We start from the raw sequence: 19,819 nt of genomic DNA on the forward strand, positions 1-19,819 counted from the left end.
TCTGACCTCTGTAGTAATACAAAATTTTAATTATAAAATTATTTAAACCAGTTTTTAGAGATATTCAGTCCAGCAAAACACTAGAACCCACTCATCATAGGAGGTCAAAAGGCAGCTTTAGAAATCAGTAAAAGAAGTGGAGAGGCCTGTTTCTAGACTGTTATGCCAGCACCGTATTTTCCCTGCAAATAGTTGGGAAAGAGATAGTTATTTATTACAAGGATGAAAAGTCTTTATATTAAAAAAAATTGGTATAAATCTGTCTGAGGAACAGACTTTGAATGCTGTCTTGGCCAGTTAGTTGGTCTTGCCAACACAAACTCTGAATGAAAGAGCTATTTAATGTTATTGTTATTGTTCTTTACTAAAAAGATATTTTAACTGCTGAGTTACACGAATGTATGTTTATCTTCAAATATTGACTGTCAAGGTTTTCGTAGTGTTCATTTTGAAAGTGAATATAGATGAGTCCATGGAGAAATTAAGAAGCTATAGTTCCATAGAAGTAATCCCTTTGAATATACACTTTTATACAAGTTTTATAATAAAATCATAGGGGTTTGGGATAACTTCAGCTGAGCATAGAGCCCAGGAAATTCTACCCACCACCTTCCTCCATGTTCGTGAATCAAGATGTGCCCAAATACCTGAATCCCTTCAAAAGAAACTCCGCAATCCAAGTTCCCCCGTGCTGCCAACTAGAATGTCTTATGGAGTCCTGGACGTTTAGGTCCTTTCCAGTGTACGAACTGTAGATAAATTTAAAGATGTTTAAAGCTAAATCAAAACTGAAATCCTTCTTCAGAGTCTATCCACATAGAAAATGTGGCAGCTCTCAGGATGTAGAAACACAAGGTATAAGATGCATGCCCAGCTGACGCATCTGTGCTGAGCTTTCCAAGACCAAAATCGTTAGGGAATTTCACGGTGAGACATTGTTTCCCACTATTCCATACAATGATTCAAGACAAAATTTTTATATTAGAGCAGAAACACTTGGAAAATGTATTAAGTAAATTATTTGTAAAGCTACCATCAGTCTGTTGATTTTACCACTGTTCTAGAGTTAACCACAATGTACTTAATCACAAATGAATAATAAGAACAAAACCAAGTGTTTTCATGAAGAATATTTATTAAGTAATGTACCCCGAGGTCTACATGACCTCCTTTGAATGGAGCTAGCCCTGGCTGGGCAACATAAAATACTTTGGTATGTTGTGTAGGAACCATTCATTTACTGGAACCATTCATTTCTAGATATATTTTTTTCCAGAAATATCTGAGCAGCCAATTTGACCCTGTGTTTGAAAGTAGTTTCGAGTACAAAGTATGTAAGGTAAGTATTTGCTTATCAATGAGCATCAGACAAATGTATCAATCGGATATACTGAGGACCACCTTTCCAGAAAGCAGCATGTCATCCATCCTGCAGCCAATCACAACTAATTAGACAAGAGACGTACATCATTACACCCCTTCTTTTCAAACGTATGTTCTTTTAAATCACATGGTAGCTTTTGCTTCTCTTTCAAATAATCTAATGCCAGAAATAAATCTTAGCCTGAGGAATTTTGCGTACAGGAAGAATCAGACATGCTCCCTACCACTTTCCATAGAACCTTTCACTGAAAAGGACGTATATGCTGAGTGTTAGTAGTTGCCAGTTACATACAAACTGTGTACAAGATGCTTGTATTTGAAGGGTCAGGACTTCTCACTGTGCATCATATTCCCAGGGCTAAAACAAGACCCTTCTACCTTAGCCAGGAAACTACACTGAGCAGCAAATGGAAATGGAAGGAGCTGGATTGCTTCTCACTGTTTTTAACTCCACTTGCTTGTAAACTTTTAATTTCCATTTCTACAACCATGGGCAAGTTTCTCTGATCTCTACCTACAGGCTGTGTAGAAGGATGATGGGGCACTCTTTACTTCTACCCATAGTTTTAAGTAACCACATAAGGCAAGAACAGAGTACAGGCGAAGATACTGACATTTATGATGACACTGAAAAATATGCCAGGTGTGAATTGGATTTGGAGTCTATTTACCTCGTCATGTCTCTGCTTTAATGTACACCTAGCATGGGAAACTGTTAACACTTTCACATCCTGGTTCTATTTGTCTCCTCCACAAAAATTGCTTTCCAAGAAAGTACTTTAGGGTGATACTTAATGTGTATATGTACATATATTTACACAGAAGTATTTGAGAACTTTAAAAATGTCTTAATTCTTAAATGTCTTCTGAATCAATAGGAAACAGGCAGTCAGGAACCTAAAAATAAATCCTCCTACATGATTCTTTTCACATTTAAAAACATAAAAATCAAAAACTGGGCAAAATAATTTCTGTTGCTTTCAGGAGTAGTATGAAAAAGTTGATGGCTTAATGGTCACAGATAAACACTTACTGGCTAGGGCAATCACCCAGTTACTGGAAAACCTGGATTAAACTTTCACAGCCTGTTAAAGCTGTTTGAGCCTTCATTCATCCTGCACCTTCTAAGAGGTTATCTTCTCTGATAAGCTACGACATATGTTATTGTTTTGTACAATACGTATGTGTCAGTGTGAAAAAGAATGATCCTATTAGCTAGATTATACTCTCATTGTATAGGCAAAACCACTGAGTTTACAGGGTTTCTCTTTTTCAAATGGAGGGAAAAAAAATAACCTCAGGAAGGCAGAATGAGAGAGGGGCTATCTCTGCTGATGCCCCATGACCTCTTTCAGGAAACACAAGCCCAAAGGAAAAAGGGAAGAGTGCACCCATGAGCTTTGCATTAATTGTGAGCGTTTGTTAGTGTAAAAGAGCAATGAGGACTACATGATTCAAGTCCTTTGCTGCCCTCCTTACATGAATACAAAATTATAAAACCACTTCAATTCAGGAAAAGTTGAGGACTTTATTTGACACAAAAAAGAAGTTTGCAACATTTTGTCCTTGTGAGAAAATCTGAAAACTTTTCTATTTGATTTATTCATAAACAACTGGATTTGGTGACTTTTTATTTTTTTTTATTTGCAGCTGAACTAAACAATCTATTATTGTCCATGTACTGTACAGTACACTACACTGCTGCACTGTTCTAAATACCTTTTAAGTTATGGCCCTTAGTTCCTAAGGTAGATTTCCAGAAACAAGAAGTTGCATTTTCCTTTGTGGTTCAATAAAATCCCAAGAGAAAGTAGAATGTTTTATGTGACAGAAATTCCCAGACTAAAACCCCTAGAACTCTCCATTCATTTATCAAGCAGAATTTATGAGGTCTCTAAATTGGAAATGAGATGTGTATCTTAATGGTCTGTTCTCCCTTTAAGTGAATAAATAAATAAATATATCACACTACTCTCATGGACAAAATGCAAAGTTACTTGTACTTTTCTGTTTGAGTTTAAACACTTGCAAATCATTATTTGAACACAATGACAAGAAGAATGATAGAAAATGTCATATGCCATGATGCAGCGTGCAAGAAAAAATCAATTTGTTGATAAGATTGAAAGTAATAAAGTTCATTACAAGGATAAAACACTTCCACTAACAAAACACAGATTTTAGAACATCCCATACTGCTGTCTGGCTAAAGTTATAGGGAACATTACTTGGCAGATGTAGAATGCTGCATACCTCACACACTGAAAAAGCAATGTAATTCAGTACTGCCATGGAGCTTTCAGGTCAAAACAACTGTATTTCATAAAAATAATTAATGAATGTATGTTAAAGCTGGAACCTCAAGTTTACAATGATGTGAATGATGACCTAACTGATAGAAAAGATTGCAGAGATCCTGGCAGGAAACCATTTCACAACATTTCACTACTGTAACTCATAAAAATTAAGATAGCCCCTACTTTTATGCAGGAGTTGCTATTCCAAAATACAAAATACTTGCTGACTTTTTTTCTTTAACACTGTATTTCCAGTAACATAACCTTTAACACTATACCTGATCAAATGTAAATATGTTTCTGTAACTAGACTGCTTGAAACCTGCTCAAAATTGACCTCTGAGCTTCACTTATGAAAACTGGACATGCTTGATTGCTCCATACAGAACATGTTCAATTAATGCTTACATTATAAGGATTGTGCTAACAACACAAATGGAAATGAAACCTTTTCACAACACATCTGCATCTGAACATTCATAAATTGAAAACAGTGTACAAGAGCTGCATTCAATCAATTTCAGCTTGAGCCCCTGACCTGATTATGTTCTGCATGTCAATATACATTCTCTTAATTAAATGTGGTTCAGTGAACACTGGTGGTAAGAAGAAAAGAGACTACTGCCCACTTATTGCTACCCAAGACATGACCAGGAAAACAATAGAAAGTAAATTAATGGGGAGAAACATCAGCTAAAGATAAAGCTGTTGTGTTATGTTATCATAAAGTTCTCCTATGTTGAGAACCAAAACATGTAACAGAAAGTGCCGCTATTTTTCCCTCCATGACCAACTGTGTAGCTTAACAGCTACACAAAAAGGCTTAGTATCTCTAAGGAAAACCAAATGCTGTACTTAACTGCATATCACCAATCATCTGCTGTTGCAAGTAATAGGAAAGCACCTGCTGGAAAACTGCCATTTAAGAATGAAAGAGTAACATTAAGCCCAAGGCTTCCTACTACCCTCAGCTCTCTCCATTGCATGACAGTTTGATGTGGTTTCTGCACAACACAGCAGGCACTGTGTTTTGGTTTGCTTTTACTTTTTCACTTTCTTTCGTCTCAGTTCTCTCCAGTTTCCTGGCCCCTTTCTGCCTCAGTCCTAACCAGACTGCCATGGCCCTTGCAGAGCAGCTGTTGCCACCCATAGCACATTAAGGGTTTCCACATGGGAAGGTTTTCATTGATGTAGTTTGGTAACAGAACACCTCACACAAACATTGAGTTCATGAGATTGCAAATTGCTGATAATGATGTTGGACAACATTAATTAGGTTTCTGGCAAAGATGGCTTTTTACTCAGGGTAATGTAGACTCTTGGGGGAAAAGAGGTGAAAGACTGGGAAAGTCACTGAGACTGATTGAGGAGGGGAAAAGTATCTACAGTCATCTTATTTCTATGGTATTTTTCTCTTCTCTTTCAGAGTCAGGCTATGCGTTACACAGCACTTATGATTCAGAAAGAGTAAAACATCCTCTGGGGTGCTAATGAGGATGTGTCGCATTGTACAGATGGGATTTAGATGATCCCAGATATCTATTCCTACCATAGCTGGATTCACATAGTAGACAGGCTCTCATTTTAGCCCATTGTGACAAGCTAACCAATTCTGATTCTGGAAATAATATTTAGAAAAAGAATATTTAAGTTCAACTTCATACACAAAAAAAAAAATTAAAACAAACAAATCAAACATGCTGAAACAAGCTATTTGGAGCAGACTATACTGGAACACAAATCTGACACCAGCAGGGCAAGGTAGCTGCAGTTAGACTTGCCGAGATAAGTACAATGATGACTTTCCATCTTGTCTTCCAGAAACCGTGCCAGATCCTACTAACACTCTCTGCCTCCTCTCTCCCTGGGCTCCTTCAATGTAGTAGACCTGAAGTCCAAGGAGACTAGAGAGATTTTGGTTGCATCTACAGAAACATGTAAGTTTTTGTCTTATTCGGCTCTTTTTTTCCCCCATTCATGAATGGTCTTCAGTTAGACTGCAATTGCTTGACATTTATTTGCACAATAATTTCTAAAAACACTTATAGGCCTGAGATTTTTTAGATATACATACTGTGATTTTCATCGAATATTAAGAAAATTGATGACACCAAGCTGAGTGGTGCAGATGTCACACCAGAAGGACAGGATGTCATCCAGAGGAACCTGGACAAGCTGGAGAATTGGGCCTGCATGAACCTCACGAGATTCAACAAGGCTAAGTGCAAGGTCTTACACTTGGGTTCGGACAATCCACAGTTTTAATATAGGAAGGGGGATGATATGATTGAGCACAGCCCTGCAGAGAAGGACTTGGGGGTGCTGATTAATAAGAAGCTCAAAATGAGGCGGCAATGTGTGCTTGCAGCCCAGAAGGCCAGCCGCATCCTGGGCTGCATCAAAAGAAGCGTGGCCAGCAGGGTGAGGGAGGCGATTCTGCCCCTCTACTCCACTCTCATGAGACCCTGCCTGGAGTATTGTGTCCAGTTCTGGTATGCTCGGCATAAGAAGGATAAGGAACTGTTGGATCGGGTCCAGAGGAGGGCTTGATCAGAGGGCTGGAGCACCTCTGCTATGAGGACAGGCTGAGAGAGTTGGAGTTGTCCAGCCTGGAGAAGAGAAGGCTCTGAAGAGACCTTATAGTGACCTTCCAGTACCTGAAGGGGACCTACAAGAAAGCTGGAGAGGGACTTTATACAAGGGCATAGGATGCGGGGGAATGTCGTTAAATTGTAAGGGGGAAGATTTATTTAGATTAGACACGAGGAAGAAATTCTACACAATAAGGATGGTGAGACACTGAATCAGGTTTCCCAGGGAAGTTGTGGATGCCCCGTCCCTGGAAGTGTCCAAGGCCAGGTTGGATGAGGCCTTGATCAGCCTGATCTAGTGGGAGGTGTCCCTGTCCGTGGCAGGGGTGGTTGGAACTACATGATCTTTAAAGTCCATTCTAACCTAACCCATTCTATGATGCTATGAAAATTCAACAGCATTTACTTCTGAACGAAACTCAGAAAGATGATCCCAGTCCCAACTGGACACATCTGCAAAAACCAGTAAATGGCCAAGAAAATATAGTATTATCTGTGAAAGAAGAGCCATAGGCAGTAGAGCGTAAATGACTAACAGTTAGGGTATACTTATTTTCCATACAGAACTATTGAAGTGAAAGCACAAACATATAAATGGAAAATAATTAAAAAAAAATATTAACCCATCACAGAAAAATATTTTCCCTCTTGGTATCTAACAAGGACTGATATTTTTAATCCTCTTGTGGAAGACAGTTACTAATCAATGGAAAAGAAGTAGGTAAGTTTCTATTTTAATCAGTGCATGTTTCTCTAAGTAAACTCCTTTATTGAAATTTGTCAAAACAGCAGACCTGTGAACTGAAATCTGGAGAATTTTGTCTTGGCTACTTTGGTTACTAGAGATGGAAAAATCTTTGGGTCTTCAACTTCACTTCTTTGAAGAAGAGAAATACTGGGGAATGCTTGTCTAACACACCAGTAACATTCACATCTGCATCCTGTCCCTTTCCCAGCACTGGAGAGAATATTAGTGAAAAATTATCTAAATCTTCAGCACCTCTTTTGTACAGAAAAGGCACACACCACTGAGGACTTCAAAATGTCCTGTTTTTCCAGCAGCCCAACTCTGTATCATGGTATGGGTTTTATTTTATTTTTTTTTTCAGTGGCTTACTGAGTGAAGGGTTAGGGAGGAACAGGAAGGTCATAGAGTCAGCCTTTAAGGTAATTTTGTTATTTATTAGCTCTGCTGGGTCTGTGCATTCTCACATTCCATTTTGCCTCAGAGAATGTGGAGCAGAAAAGTAGCTATACAGATACCTGCCTTCCTGACCTGTTAGTAGCTTATGGTCTTGCCAGAGGCAGAAGAATCATCAGCAGATACTGAGTATGGATCTCATAACTAGCACAAGCTAGGAAAAGGCCATGTTTTCAACAGTCTATACTCAAATAAGAAATTGACACAGCTAACTTGGCTCTAGTTCCTCACCTTACAAAATCGTGTTTAACATTGTGTTAGTTCATACAACTTCACCTGTAAGCCACCTAAGTTTCCCACCACATTCATCATAGTAAATCCAGAGCAAGTGCTTCTCAATCTTCTAACATGACCTACTTTTCCACAGAAGATAAACCACTTGAAAACCAGTCAAGTAAAGGTGATATTTCAGCCTTTGCTGATGTCGTCTAACAGGATGCTAATTAAAGCCATTTTGTGGTGGTAGAGCTTCCTTATTTTTTTCCTCTTTCTTTCTTTCAGTCAGTCAATGTCAACAGCCACATTAAACCCAGACTAAATGGAAACAGTATTAATCCAATGCTAACACAGAGGCCCTCTTCCTCATCAGCTTTTCAGAAGTTCTGAATGTCAGGTAAGTTCCTAGAATTTTAATAGCTGTTATGGTGATGTCTCTTCCAAAAATTTGCCCCCTCCCTGAGAGAGATCTGTAGACACAGTACTGTAAGTAAAATCAATGGCTACTCCAATAATTGTAAAGCTGTCAAGCTAGTGCAAGAAGGGTCCCTTTCCCCCTGTTTTTAAAAGCAGTAAACTGTGCTTTTCCTCTGACCTTCCTAGGTTAACCCAAATTCCCACTTTGCAAGAACATCTGGAGCAAATTGAATGCAATAGTACACATCTTCCTCAATTATTTGAGTTGATGCTTCCATAAAAATCCTGTTTCATTTATGTTCCTATATTTCCCCCTGTCTTTCCACTCTTTCACCTGTTCAGAGACAATAAAAGATATTACTCACTTCTATAACAAAAGAGACTTTAGAGCTAAGGAAGCAGAGAAAATCCACCTAGTCTGCCCTACACCAGTGAAGCAAAAACCCCAAACAAAATAGTGTAAACGACTATGTAAACTGTTAGATTTTAAATCTGAGGTTGGTTCTGTGACACACAATCATATAAATCTCAACCTTGATCAAACAATCTGCCTGACTCAATCCATTTTTCCATCACACCTAGTACCTTAGTGTGCTCAACTATATTAAAAAGTTCGCAATTTAACTTGAAAAATATAAGAGCCATCCAATGTTAAATGTATTCTGCTTCACCATCTGCATCCCTCCTCATTTCTTTATGTAGACTATCGAATAAAAACTGATCTTATATACAGAAAACTCAAATAATAATTCAAAAGTTGTAAGACATGAAGATAATTTTTTTTTTCTGTATGGTATGTATTACAAAAATTAGGCAGATAATAACACAGTCTGCCACTTACCATTTAGGAAGGTTGCAGTTTTTTCCTCCCTGTAATGACAAATTCATAGCTTGACTAAGAGCATTAAATGAAGTATCTATATTTCTCTTTCCCTTTCAGCTGCATAGCCCCCACAGTGACTTCTAAGAAATTCCACCTTGGATGAACAGCACCAGTGTAATACTGTGATAGATCAAGGATAACTCAATATTTTTAATTTTTTATTTATTGATTGATAGTAAAGCTAAGACCTGCAACTGATGATTCCATGTTCTGTCTTTAAGGGCTACTGAATTTATAACCAGAGAAATGTAGCCTTGCTGCTGTTTTTTCAGAATGATAACATGACATCTTGAATACAAGTCTCTTAATTTTACTCTCGGTTCATCCTCCCCTATGCAATCCACCAAAAAACAACCCAAATCAATTACAATTACACACTTGTGCTCAAAGCCTATTAGAGGGATGTGTGACCCAAGACTTAAAATAAAACAAAAACAAAACAAGAAATTTGTTCCGGGTGATGAACAAGCAAGTCTCAGAATTCATATGGAAGGATAGATTTCTTGGTTCCCTCTTGATTTTATCTCCTTCTTTTACATCATTATTAAAGACAAGGTAGATCACTTCAGCCCAAAGATTCCACTCACAAGACTTAGATCATGATTAAATCTGCATTCAATCTCATGGCCTTCAGTTTTCATGCTGCTGGTCTGGTGGCTAATTGCTTGCCTGTGAGTGTGTGATGGTATATGTATTTATGCTCACATACAAAATTTCTGTCATAGATTTCAAAGAATGAGTTGGGGTGAAGCCAAATACTCAGCACCATTTAAAAGTTCTTAACAGTGTTTTCTTTGAAATGTATCGGTACTTTACTGTTCTGAGTAAAGAATTTTCCATTTGGAAAGAATGGTAACAATAATATCCAGGCAGGGCAGCAGTGAACAGTTGTTCTCGATGTTGTCAAACCAGATTTTTTCAATAATAAGGATGTATTTTTCCAAAATGGAAATTTTATTTCAGATTTTTTTTGCTAAAAGTTTTCTCAGTTTTAAAGAAGTGCACTATTGCAACTTGGAACCTCAGAAATGTTTAATAATGCAGTACTTTTAAACTATTGAATTAATTTAAGATGACACATTGGTATCTGTAGAGCCAAATATGCATTATAATATTCCATTATAAAGATGCAGTTCATATTTTTTCACTCAAACAATTTTTTGAATATTTTTCTTTTAATTTGGTATTTTTACACTTTTCTTTTTCCATATGCAAATTATTAATATTTTTACAAAAATGCCACAGCGATTTAAAAATACTTGAATTGATATATATTTTAAATGTGTTAAAAATTAAGTCATGCTAGCCAGTACAAATTGAAATCCTTTTTCTTGTTTTCTGTAACAAACTTTGGTGGATTTTACATATTATTTTTCTGGTTTTGTCCTCAAAGCTATCGTACTGTAATGGGTTTTATGATCTTAGAAAAAGGTTTCCTGCATCTTTTTTATGGAATTACTTGGGCACCTGCTGAAATACAGTGACTCTGGCCTGAAGTTTTCTATCCAAGTTCTCTAACATTTACATTTTAAGCATGTGATTTGGTAGCGTGATGGGTCTAATATCAGGACATGACTTGCTAACCAGAGATCGGCAGCCATAGATAAGACTGTATGATCTTGAGATGATGGGAAATTGATGACCACTATTTTTTTGAGACACACGATTATAGTTTGAGAGTGTTTTAGAAGGAAATGTCAGTATCACCATTACATGATCAGTAAATAACAAATATGACAAAACCATATAATCCTGTAATCCTTTAAATATCAAGGTCCAGACCTGCTCTTTCTGAAGTCAGCAAGCACTTAAGTTCAAAGTGCTTCCAAATAATTTAAAGAAGTTTTATCTCAAGACAGAGGAACAGCTTACACAATGACTACCATAATTTGAAAAATAAACTTGTAGTATTTCAATGCACTTAAACCTGAACTAAATTTATATCTAAAATTAATCACTATCTCTTACGCATCCTCTGCTGAAAATAAGCACTTGAATAATCTTTGTTTTATAATACAAGCTGAATTGGAGTCTGACTGAAATATGCTGGGTTTGGATAGTGGTATTGGAATGAAGAAAATATTTTGAACCTGAAAGAGACATTTTAGGTAAACACCACGTGCACAACCTAAAACTTCTGAAACCATTCTCCACCTTAGCTGTTTCAAATAGAAGGAGTCTTATGAGTGTTATTTTGCAATGAATTATCAAAACGTGGGGTGGGAACATGCATACATGCAGAAAATGTATGGATGAAATTTGAGACATTATTAATAATGAGTATGGAAAGTATAGATTCAGGTAGAGTATAGATTCAGATGGAGTTGAGAAGCCTTTTCTCACCATTCTGAAGAAAAGATTTTGTCAGACCATGATTTCTTTAATAAGCCTGCCTGAATTATATAGTACATCTTGACGGGAAAAATATAAGCAGCGTGAAAGTTGAGGGGACTCACTCCTTGCATATTCTTGGTTGTCCATCATGCTCCATGAATCTCCTAACATCTCAGTTTTTCAGAAAATAATACTGATTTAGTGGGGTTTTATTCCTTCCAGTACTAATTAATCATCCCTCTCTCTATATATGTGTGTGGTTTTTATATATATATATATATATATATATATATATATAACTTTCTGTGTATTGGCATTACAATACCACGTCTATCTTTTCAAGTAAGTCTCATTACTTAACAGAGAGGAGCCTGGATAAAATGTAAGGTATTATATGACAGAAGACTGCAGTGAAACCCTCAGCTCCAAAGCCTGAGCAAATAAATAGAGCAAATAAAAAGTGGTTTTCTTGCTCCTCTGTGCACTCAGTGGAAAGAAACTATCAAACTTTTGTACCCCACTGCTCCAAGAAGCATTAAAAATCTCTCTCAGATGAGAGCAAAGTGTGTCAACCACCATTGCTATTCTGGCTCAATTTAGGAGGAGAGAAATCTACTTTTGTAAAAGCTGTCAGTGAAAAACTTTCATCTAAACATTCATTCACGCTTGAGAGTGGTCCTGTATTTCATGCTTAATGGGCCAAATTTAAAGAATCCCTGTACTGATAGCCAGCATTGACCCATGCTGTGTGTTGACAAAAGATACAGTTATGTGGCTCTATTTTTCTGCTAACATAGGAATGCAACTTAATTTAGAGCATCTTCCAAGCAGTTTTGGTTTTCTTTGTTCAGTATCTGTAGGGTGTGAGTACATGATACTTTTATTAGATCAGATCAATGAACCCAATGAGCTCAGGGCTTTCCTAGGCCACTACTGGAGATTTCTGAAACAGGTGCAGACTTCCTGCACTTGAAAACAAAGCGTACATGGTAGGCACGGGGATGGAAATGGGAGAAGTCAGGAGCTGAATCCCCTCTGCAGTAATTAGGTTACTCTGAAGTGAGAAGATTCCTTATTGCTACCACAGCACATGGCACTTAGCAGGGTTGTTAGGCACAAGCCTAACATGGATCCTCATATGATGTCTGTAATCACATGAGATGATCACTGATCAGGCTGAGGCTCTGATCAGTGAGAAGCAACAGGTGTGCAACAATCATGCACTAATATTTGAGAAAAACCTGTAAATGAAGAGAAACGAAGGAGTGGAGGAAGAATATAACCTTTAAAAGATTAAAGAGGGTATTGCATTGTCCCTATCAATGTGTGCTGAGACAAAAGCTGTTCCTTAACATGTCTCTGTCTTTCTTTTACAGTAAAACACTGAAGCTGAGCACTGCATGGGTAATACCTGCTGCAAAACCAGGATATTAATTCTGTGCAATAAGCTCTAATGTGAAACTGCCTAAGAGCACTGTAAATACTTATACATTCTCATCTAACCTTTTCCTACAAACCTTTGGTAACAGCAGGGAGTGAATTTTATGATTTTAGCCTAATGCCAGTCTAAATGTTTACATGATAAAAGTGCTGCACACAGAAATTTTTGCCAGATATCAGCTTTTATTACTAAGCTGAAATAGTGAGTCAAGTGTAAGGGACAGACCAGAAAAATACCCTTCCTGAGCCTGTAATCAGAAGATTATTTTGCATTCATATCCATTCTTTTTGTCACCTAACTTAGAAATAATGAGTGGGGGACCTCATTTACACCACGTATTTTTTTTTTTTTAGTGCAGTCTGTCTCTGGAAATAAGGTTTTGAAATTCTTCTGTATAAATGAATTTGTTTATATTATGAACAGGGTAAGACATTCTGTCCTATCAGATGTGTTTCATTGATTGACATTTTAAATGAGATATGACAAATATACAATTATTTGAGTGGTACATGCCAGCTGCTAGGGAATGAATTTCATTTACCATTAAATCAGTCTACTTCTAATGTTCAGGAAGATAGGATGCGCTGAGTGTCACTGCCTGTGAATAAGCATGTTTCAGACTCTCATTATCATTAAACCACTCCTAAGCTGTGCTTGCAGTAGTCATTGACATTTCCCAGCACAGTGGCCTCAAAATACATACAGTTGGTTGCCCCTTAGCATCAAAGTGAACCATAACCTCAACACACAGTGATAAGAGTTCATGTCTAGAGATTACTGCATTCTGTCAAAAAATAATATATATAGTTTCTTCTCATTTTGCATTCTTATTTTTACATTTCTGTACACTTCTTTATCTATTTTCTAATTTGTAAATAATTTATTTATTTTTACTCCCTGCCTTTGTTCTTTCTTCCTTCTCATACTCAAAAGACAACAACCCTGTGTCCAAGCCTTGTGCACATAAGCATCCACTTTTCCTACACACACTAATGATGCTGGCAGACTTGTTGGAGGCAAAAAATGTCATTTGCAAGGGCTCCTCCTTGTTACCAACTACATCGGGAACAATATGCTAAGGGGCTACTTGTTATCAGAAATGCACTGTATCTACAAACTATATTCCGCCTACCTTTTCCTTTTACTGTTCAACAGAAGATTCATTTCTAATGTATACCTGGTGTCTATCTCCAGAGCTCATTTATTAAACTTGCTAGGAAATACCTCTCTGCTTTGCTATAGGTTTTCTCTAATGTTTGGGCTGAACTCACCATCGAGGGTGTTAAGACAGAGCTCATCACCAACATGGCATAATATTCTGGGGACTCAGGCTACCTAATTTACAACTAGCTTTTTCTCATTATATGGAATATGAAGATCCCTAGGCATCTGCAAAACCACCTCTCTGTCCTTCTTCAAATGCTCATGATGTTTACAGGAAAATATTGGTGACAGTGAGGGAGTCAAAACTGTCAACCCACAGATCATACTGATTAAATACTGCTTTTTTATTTTACTCCTCTAATGTACTTTATCTCTTTTTGTTTAAATTCTTAGGTATTGTACTTAGGTCATAAAGGAACCAGGGCTATCTGCTCCATAGTCCTCTTGGGTAACCTAACAAGACAGTAATTTAATTAACTATGAGCATGTGCTCAGCAATATCAGAAAGTTAGATCCGGGTTGCACTTTCATTACCCATCTGATCATATTTTATCATCACACTGGACTAAGTCTATTTAAAGACAAAAAATATTATTTTGTGATGTCAAACCTTTCAAATTTTGGATCCAAGGAATAATTAGGGAGTTTTCCATAATTATAAGGTCAGATGGTCTTCTGTATCATGCATTAGGTAGTCTTTACTGTTATTTATTTAAATGTACTTGACTGTCTCAGTGCTCCCCTTTGCGTAGTTAAGAGGGATTCATTGAAATTTGCATCTATGGGAAATGCAGACTACTGAGACTTGGGAGGTCCAAATAACGAAGCTGCTTGTTATAGTGTTATGTTATTACTTCTATGGATTTAGTAGTTAATGTGATGGATATTGAAGAAGAAATCCTATACTTAATCTACACAGCAGCATAGGCAGTAGGGTTGTGCACATCAGTTGAACTGACATTAAGATGTTTTGCACAGACTCTAGAAACAAGCACAGAAAATAACAAATTAATTCATTTTTGGGGTAGAAGTTGTAGGAGGGCAAAGAAAAACTCCAAATCTTTGCCTTCACACACCTAATCAGAGATTGAAATTACGGTTTTACTGCATTTCCCTTTTAATAAATTAAATACGATTGTTGGGAGTGATTAAACAACAGTGTTAGGTAGAAAGACTAGAAAAATAATGAAGATGGTAGCCTTTTTTTTATAAATTATACACAGACAAAACATCTTCTGTGTATAACCTTCAATATGCTGTTTTGGAAGTCCAAAGAAGAAACAACTTTAAAATAACAGAAACAGTAAAAAAATAATGCACCAATGCACTTATCAGCCAGCAGGAAGCGAAGAGCAGAAGCAGCAATACCAACAGTATAGATGAGCCTAACAGCTAGGCAGAAACATCCTTCTGTATCTGGTAATTCTCCATACACAGAGCTGTTCATTGTCATTTGAACATGTACACAGCACTTTCCAAACTAATTATGATGCTGGCATGTGATACATTTACCAAGAAAGAAAAAGACAAACTTTTTAAAAGCATTGTCATGATCAGAATGATGGAGAAAAAGTCAACCAGTATTACAAGACCTGAACAAACATTTCTTTAAATCAAGACAGTAAAGACTTTCACTGACTACACGGTGGACTTTAGACCTGGTAAACAGTAAATACACAGCCTTGCTGAGATTCCTGGCCTCATAGCAAAATAGAGACTACTACAGCACCACCAAAACCTAGCTAACTAGAAACTGTTCTTATAAAAAAGCCTGTAAGGCATAACAGGGGAAAAGAAAAAGGTTCCCTTGGTGTTCAAGAGGCATCTGAAAATGAATGGTACAATTCTTACAGAATTTTAATAAACTTACATTATTCAATAAAGAATTGTAACTGTGATGTAAAATTCTACAAATCAAAATTACTGAATGTGGCTTACAAGCATTCTTCAGTAAATGCTATGATAGTTTTCCACAAAACTGTGACAACATAAGACGACATCCTGTATCTTGTAAAATATTGTGAAAGGGTGCTGGCACTGGCCTCATCCTGTGCAAGTAGAGTGGTGATCCAGCGCAAACACCACCAATTCCCTAGGGTCGCTAGTACATCCAGTGTACTCCCAACAATCTCTCCTTTAGATTTGTTGTGCAGAGGTGTTTTCTTCCTGAAGTAAAATGAAGCCTAAGAGTGGTTTGAATGAGCACAGAACATGGACATGGCATCTATAAAATATGACCTAGTTGGTACGAGTGCAAAGAAAGAAAAAAGCAGTTTAAGAAAAAGCTTCTTTAAAATAAAATATAAACAAACAAACAAACCAACCCTCAAAGGACTGTGGAACAACAAGAATTGTGAAATTTCTTCTGAACATTTGTTTTTTGAGGTTACATTTTTGCTTATATTTGAAATTTATCCAAGGTTTTGACAAAAATTATACTGCAACAGAACTTAAAAACAGTTAATCAAGAATTAAAGTGACAGAGCAGTTTAGAAAAACACAAACTCAGCAGTGCTATGGCCAACAAATCTGACTACACTGTGAAACAGGCACCCAGTGCAGAGCTCCTTACATCTTTCAAGCACCAAAAGTTGCCAATAAAAGAATTTAGGTTGCACAGAATATATAAGTCGGAATGACTGCACAATAAAAATAAATGAATGTTCAGAATTTTATATGGATTTCAAGAAAGCATTTGATATTGTGTCAACACAATAGGAAAGATAGAATGGTAAAAAGAGAAATATTACGTTGACTTAAATACTAAAAAGCGCATCAGTAGAAGATGGCACAGTTAAATTACATACTCTGCTTATTATATTGTATCTTATGGCCTTGGAAAATAAAATCCTGTCTTCTCATTCTGATAAAATATGTCCTTTCTTTTAGAAGTGATGTGTTACCAGTTACTTTTATTCTTAAGTGCCTCAAAATCCTTAATGTCTTCATCTTCACTTGCCTCTGAAAATTGTGCTATTCACGTTTCCCATATTATTGTGGTTTTTCAAACTAATGAGTTCTTCTATTGTCTGTTTCTGTTTAAGGAAACTGTAGGAGCCCAGGTCTCATTGATTACAAAGAGATTAAGGATCCTATCTTCATCACAAATTTTAAAAGTCATTTTGGACCGTTAGCATGACAGGAAACAAAATACAGATTTCTCTAACACCAGGCTGGTACCTTAACTTCTGAATCATTCATTTTAGTATTGCAAGAAAACACTTTTATTATGCATTTTTTGGGTTTTTTTTCTGTTGCATCAAGCCAGCAGGCAGGAAAGTAGAGAACCAGGCCATATTATTAAGAGACAGGTGAACACCACAAGCTTTACTGCTAATTAAGCTCTCACAAGGATATTTAAATAGCATATACCAGTTTGATTTAGTTTTCTTGTTTTATTTCTAGAACTTGGTTGATCCACAGCAACAGGCTTTGTGTTCCAGAGTTTAGTATCCATAGAAGCACACGAGGCATCTAGAGTTTTTATTATTATTATTATTATTAGTAGTAGTAGTAGTAGTAGTAGCATTGTTGTTATTAAACCAGAGAGTGAGTGCCCTAATAATAAGCTCTGCTAACAATACGTACAGACCTAAATGACAATACATCATCAGTGCTGCTCACATGGACTCATGCAGTCCACCTTCATCCCCCAAAATTGTTGCTTAACTAATTCTTGTAATGCTTCATCTTATTCACAGACAACTCTAACAAGAATCAATAGCAAAGAAGTTTGTTTATTTAATTTAATTGGCTCTCTCAAATAACTTTAATTAGTCATTTTGAATTAACATGCTTTACCTTACAGGTTAATTCTTACAGCAATTACCATAAATATTTGTGGGGAAAAAGGTAGTGAGAGACACAAATTTAGGTTTTAAATTTAGAATATGAAATGATAAGGAAGCTATTGGACAGAGTAAAGAGAATAAATGTCATCCAGTAATTGCAAAGCTGTTCTTCAGCTTCAAAAAATTAGAGATGGAGAACTGAAGCAGCAAGTACAGTCAGAAGAACTGGTAAGAGATAATTAATCTTTACAGCTATAATTCATGAGGGTTGAGTGAAGCAGAGATGGCTCAGGCTGATATTGAGAGGTAGGGTGTTTTCTGGACCACCTGTACCTTATCACCTGAACCTCCAGGACCGTATTAGGGGAGCATCTTTCTGATCTGGGAGGAAATTAGCAAAATCCAGCAAAAAACTGTTATTTACTTCGCCTCTTTATGTCACTGGTAATGGTGATGAAAGAATCAAAGGGAGAGTGACAGCCCTTGAATAAGTCTGTAATTGCTTCCATTTAAAGATGTTACAGGTTCCAAGGCACAATGTAAGTGGTTTTGAAAGGACATTGCATACATCTTGCACAACAAGCACAACAGTAGCCAGGAAGAGAAGCTTAAGGTCTGAAAATGTCAATTTTCAGATTAAAAGAGTTACAGATGTTAAAGTCACCGATTTATTCAGATAACACACATTAAAATTAAAGGGGCATGAGTTTTGCTCATAACTTTCCATGAGTAAAAAACAACGACTATTCCTTAGAGTCTGCTGAATAGAGAGATTTATCAGAAGAAGACGGGAAATCAAATTTTGCTAAAAAACAGAAGATTCCAATCTCAACACTAGAATTATGAGTGCTATCAAGATAAGAGAGACCATAGACAAAACCATAGTAAAAAAAAAAAAGAAAGAGAGATGTGCATCTGAGCTGCAAATAGGTGGCTCATGTCCCACATCATCCGTGCTCTGGGGCTTTGCCTGCACTGAAGTTTATGAAGCTTGCTGCCTATCACTAAAATAATGATATACATCTTCCGCAAGACAGGTTTATGCTAGGTTGTATGATGGTGCAGTGCAGAGGGCTACATGGCATAGGTCAGGATGAACCTTGAGTGTTAAAACCAAACCAAAATAAAACACAGGAACAAAAAGTATTAAACAGATTTAGTTTTTGCACTGATTTGAGAAAAATCTACCTGCTCAGCATGACTGACACTGTGTTCAGAGACCACCTCCACCTCTGAAATAAACAAAGAATTCTCAGGGAAGGGCAATTCCCTAAGACCACTCTGTCAAAGGTAAAGAAGTTAACCCTACTGAACAAGCTCTGTGTGCACTCCGCTCACGTGCCTTACCTATCTCAGGATACCATAATGTCTTAAGCATTATTTTATAGATGCTAAGGCCTCTGTGCTAAATACTACTAGATACTCTCAAGCTCCTTTGTCTGTTGCAAAAACAGCTTTCTCTGGGCTCTGCTACACAGAACAACTTTCAAGTTCTCCTAGGACTTTCTGTCTCGAATTGACCAACTCGAACCAAAAGGTTGGGAGACCACCTCTGAGTAGTCAATCAGCTACAAAATACTGCCTGCATCGAAAATATAGCACTTAAAATATCTTAAAATCTCCTTTGTGGGTCTCTGCTTTTCACTGCTAAGTGGTTTGCTAAATTTTACCTGTATTTGCTGAAAACTGAACAGTTTAAAGGAAATATCACCTACAGATTAGTCCCTGCAGAGACACCACTTTACTCACATTGAAACCACTTTTGCAATTGGTTAAGCCTGGATCTGAAATGGCTGGGTTTCAAGGCCCTCCTTTTGAAAGCCAGTTGGCACTGAGTTCCCTGTGTCAAGTGCTGAGCCTTTTCTCATTCTTGTGGGAAGTCAGTCAAAGTTCAGCTGTATATGCATTTTAAAAGCTACAGCTGATGGCGTAGAAGCTCACCATTTTGAAAGAACAATCTTTCTCACCTTATAGGAAGCAAAAAAACCAACACAAACTCCGTATTTACCGGGGATGTTCTGTCTCAGATCAAGTGGAGTTTTTTCCTGCAGTTAAAAAATTTCTCCTTTCATCACTGCTGGAACCCAAGATTTTCCCAGGA

The 19,819-nt window shown here is 37.0% G+C and overlaps 1 long non-coding RNA gene across 5 annotated transcripts in view; it reads left to right on the forward strand.

The window, feature by feature from the left end:
* LOC128851836 (uncharacterized) overlaps positions 1-19,819 on the forward strand; it is a 111,447-nt gene that overhangs the window by 62,586 nt on the left and 29,042 nt on the right. For 4 of the 5 annotated variants that reach the window (XR_008449340.1, XR_008449339.1, XR_008449337.1 and 1 more), the window contains 2 exons: positions 5,502-5,617; positions 7,974-8,085. This is a non-coding gene — a long non-coding RNA (uncharacterized LOC128851836). The remainder of the gene's footprint in view (positions 1-5,501; positions 5,618-7,973; positions 8,086-19,819) is intronic. The other variant, XR_008449338.1, reaches the window with a different exon arrangement.

This window comes from Cuculus canorus, chromosome 3, assembly GCF_017976375.1.
Source record: "Cuculus canorus isolate bCucCan1 chromosome 3, bCucCan1.pri, whole genome shotgun sequence".
NCBI lineage: Eukaryota > Metazoa > Chordata > Aves > Cuculiformes > Cuculidae > Cuculus > Cuculus canorus.